Source organism: Asparagus officinalis, chromosome 10 (assembly GCF_001876935.1).
Source record: "Asparagus officinalis chromosome 10, Aspof.V1, whole genome shotgun sequence".
In the NCBI taxonomy this organism is placed as follows: domain Eukaryota; kingdom Viridiplantae; phylum Streptophyta; class Magnoliopsida; order Asparagales; family Asparagaceae; genus Asparagus; species Asparagus officinalis.
The window spans coordinates 60,684,071-60,688,163 of record NC_033803.1 but is presented as its reverse complement, the minus strand read 5'-3'; the positions used below and the strand labels follow the sequence as shown (position 1 = coordinate 60,688,163).

The following is a 4,093-nucleotide window of genomic DNA, read 5'->3' as shown; positions in this document are numbered from 1 at the left end:
AGCAGGGGGGGTCGGTTAATTAGTTGAGAAATACAAATACCCACGTAGGTGTTGAGTTGGCGGACAAAGCTGGAGAAGTTGTTGTGCTTGAAATGGCGAGGGAGGACAGCCCTTGAGAACTCAACGGAATCCCACACGACGAAGCTCTCGCCGGAAGGACCCCAGGAGATGATGGGGTCCAGGGACGGGTCGTCGACGAGGTCGTAGGTCTTGGAAAGGAAGGGAGGGATGGGGGTCGAATGAAGGGCTTCCAGGGGCTCGAGGAACGCGCGGGCTGCTGCGGGACTGTGCCTCACGGCCGCTCGATCTCGCTCCAGCGGGACGTGGCGGCGGCAGGCTCACTGTAGGGAGGGAAACCCATGATCCAAAAACTGCGGTTATTATCGGATCAGCCAATGCGGCTGACAGATGCCCGGCCGCCGCGAGACGATGGAATGATGATCGATGATGAAACGAGGAAAGGGCGATACTCATCTCCGGACCCATCCCGTTTTTTTTTTTGGCTCTGTCACTTAAAAAAGCGCAGATGAGAGAGGGGAAGAAGCAGGGGAGGCGCGGCTAACGCTGGCGAGGGGAGACGGACTCGGGGCGGTTGAAACGAGAGGGGATTCGCTGATATTTATATCTGGGAGGGAGTAACCGACATGCTGTAGACTAAAAAGGAAAGCAGAAAATATCCCCGGGACTGGAGATCATCTACACCGCTCAATGTACCGCACGCTTACCTATCAGTCCAATCGGGTGCTGACACGGCCACAACACTAATATTCTAGATTTTTCTTTACATTTTTTTTCCTCCCCTGGTGCTCACGGTACTCACATGGACTCAGTTTCGCTCTTATTTATTTATTTATTTTATTTGCGCATTTTTTAAATCCAAAAGAAAAAAAAATGAGGGCCCTTAGCCGCGAAGGCATTAAAAAGAGAAGGCGATTGGAAGCAGCCGCGTGGCGTGTGAAGGAGAGGAGAGGCTGCCAACAACAGCACACCCAACGGCAATAACGAACCTCAGCATCTCATGATCCTTTTAATTTATTCATCTCCTCTTTCTTTGACGGATAATAAAAAGACAAGCCCGACAAAAAAATCTGACACGTAACTGATTATCCAATCATGTTATATACACACTACTTATGTATGTATGTATACTTAATAATAATAAATCGTTACAGAGTTTATTTCCGACATATATAAGAAGCATGTCGCCAACGGACTCCTAGAATTCGAGGAGAGTAAAAGCGTATCACGGTCACCAGCAACAACGACTGCAACGTACAACTAACTAATATACGTACAATATAGCTATATCTGAACTAGCTGACCCTACGCTACGCACACCAAATAAACACGCTCTCCATCAGGTTAATCAACGCTAGCAACCAACAAACATCAACTATTTGGTTTCTCTCTAAAATCATGATTCTGAAATCTGACGAACTGTCCCCAACCCTTCTCGTACAGCCTACCGGCGATCTCCATAGTAGGCAGAATACGACCGTATCTACATTTGGGGAACATGGACACGGTTTTGGTATTGTTGACGAATATCTTCATTCAACAATACCATTTTTATGCGTTTCGGGGTCAGTTTAGAAATTCTGAACGAGTTTTCAGAGCAGTTTTATTTTTGGGTGAAGAAATGTTTAGTACTTAGCCCATCCCATCCAAGTTGGCCCATCTCCAATTGCATTGTTATGGTGGACGCTCCACTTATCCTAGATATTCCCTCGACCTTTGTTCCGTTTGTCGGCCCCCCTACGCACAAGGTCTTGTTTATTTGCCTTATAAAGCCCAAGCCTACGGCTTACTTTATTACAAGGGAGAAAAAAAAAATGGTGGAACAAGGGAAAAAAGAAAGAGCGCTGAGGTCGTGGGTGTTCTCAGCGGGCAACAGCGGTGAGCACTGAAATCCTTCCGTGTTGGAATTAGAATTGGGTCATATTAAATAAACAGAGGGGGGGAAGAAGATGATGGTGAAACCCCTTTTGCAGATGCTCGTGAGAATCGCAACGATCAAAATCGAACGGCCCTAAATAGACAGACAGACAGACAGACAGACAGGCGGACAGATGAATCCTCCCTATTTAAATATACGATGATATAAGGAGAGGAAGAAAATTTTACAATGATACTACAGCAGCAGCAGCAGCAGCTTACATTACAGGTGTCGAGCTGAGAGATGAGGCCTACATATTTAGTCTGCTCCTTCCCTTATTCGGTATAATGTCCTTTTCCACTTTTCCTTTTTTTTTATTAGCTTATAATTAAATAAACATTACAATTAACTCAATTAAAAACTGATTATATTAGTCAGCATAGCTTCCGGTTTCCTACCTGACACCCTCTCATCTAAAATCTAAAAGCAAGCGCAACACAAGACCAAAGGCCCACCCCCCAAAACAAAAACAAAAAACAAAAACAAAAAAAAAACAGGGTGAAATTTATTAGGAAAAGAAGGGACAGGCGTGGGTCGCTCTGCTCCGACGGCAGCAGCCAAGTGTTATTAGTCCATGGCGCCTGATCGTCTTCGCGATGGTGATGCTAATTGTGTCCACGGAAAAGGCGGCGGCCGTGCGTCCAAATTGGCGAAAATCATTGAAGTCATCTCCACCATCCCTCCTCCCGCCTCCTTCCTCACCGTGGAATCAAAAACAAAAGCCCCCATGGCGGCTGATGCAGGGCTAAAACTGGCTGTGGAGAGGGGCGGCATCATTAATGGAGGGACCAACAACAGTAGTGCTAGTCTCGTTATAGGTCCTATCCCAAGGGATGATGACGTTGCCATGGTAGACTACTACGACGACGATGACCTGATCTCGCCCCTACCAGGGGATGCTCCTCGCGAACATCAGAACAGCTCCGAAGGCGAATGCGATAGGAAGGAAGATGAAAGGAAGGGTAACGGTGAAATATCAGGGAGGGAGGAGGAGGAGGAGGAAATGAATCCATATCAAGGCGAATGCTGCAAGGGGGGGTCAACGTCGTCAGCCCGGAAGGAGAATAATAATAACAATAATAACGATGATGAGGGTAGCAAGGAGGGGTATCTGGATCTTCTCCTTGAAGCGGTTCAACACGAATTACCTGTTGATCAGGATGAGGAGGAGGAGGAGCAAGAAGTTCGGAGGAGGTTTAGTACAGGATTACCTGATAAAGGAAAGAGTGTGCATCGGTCTTGCGTGGTCGCAGAGTTGCATTTGTACAGCGAGGAGTCGGCGGCACCTGTGGCAAGATCTAAACGGGGGATCAGGAAACAGACACTGCCCTCCAGGTATCGGGACTCAGTTCTTCAACCCTGGGCGAAGCCCCCCACCCTCCACCGCCATCGCTAGCTAGCTACACGTGCCCCCCTCTCTCCCTCTAACCTCTAGGTAACCTCCGTCAGTACAACAATTCAACAGCAGCGAGCACCTGCATCAGCCAGCTCCTCCTTTTCTATCGTGCCCCCTCTCCAGTTCTCTCTTCACCCTCTTTTGATTTTAATGTTTTCATCATCCCAATTACAAAAGTAATGCCTTGGCTAATGATCTTATAATTTTAGTTTATATTTATCCCAGGTTTACTGCTGCAATCTTTTTCTTATTTCATCATCGTTGTATATTACTAGCAGTGAACATGTATGTCGTACTATAATCAATGTCAAGCTTCTCCTAACTATAAATAAAGCAGAGTTGAATAAATTCTTTCTTTCTGATGAACGCGTACGCTGTTCTTTAGACTTTAGCAGACACTCCTGATCATTTTAAATGTTACTGCTCGTCTTCTCTGAACCTGGGCGCAACATTCCACCTCATGGGTTTTGAAGTATATATACACACACACGCATTATGTATGTATACATGTGTATGGATGTGTTGTGTGTGTGTGTACACATACATATACATATGTATGTATGTGTGCGTGCGCGAACATGTATATATGAATGGAGTGAATCATCAATTAGAATAGCTTAATTCATAAATCAAGAGGCGCTACCTTAGATTGAATCTAATGTGTCACCTTATGAACATTTTTCCATATATATATATATATATATATATATATATATATATATATATATATATGTGTGTGTGTGTGTGTGTGATATATATAT

The 4,093-nt window shown here is 45.3% G+C and overlaps 1 protein-coding gene across 4 annotated transcripts in view; it reads right to left on the bottom strand.

Annotated features, from left to right (window-relative positions):
- Window positions 1-4,093, bottom strand: part of LOC109825098 (heat stress transcription factor A-3-like) — a 9,058-nt gene that overhangs the window by 3,143 nt on the left and 1,822 nt on the right. The window contains exon 1 of one of the 4 annotated variants that reach the window (XM_020391822.1): window positions 45-284. The exons of the other annotated variants lie outside the window; for them this stretch is intronic. The gene's annotated coding sequence lies outside the window, so the exon portion shown is untranslated. Of the gene's footprint in view, window positions 1-44; window positions 285-4,093 lie in introns of those variants that run through there. 4 annotated transcript variants of the gene reach the window in all.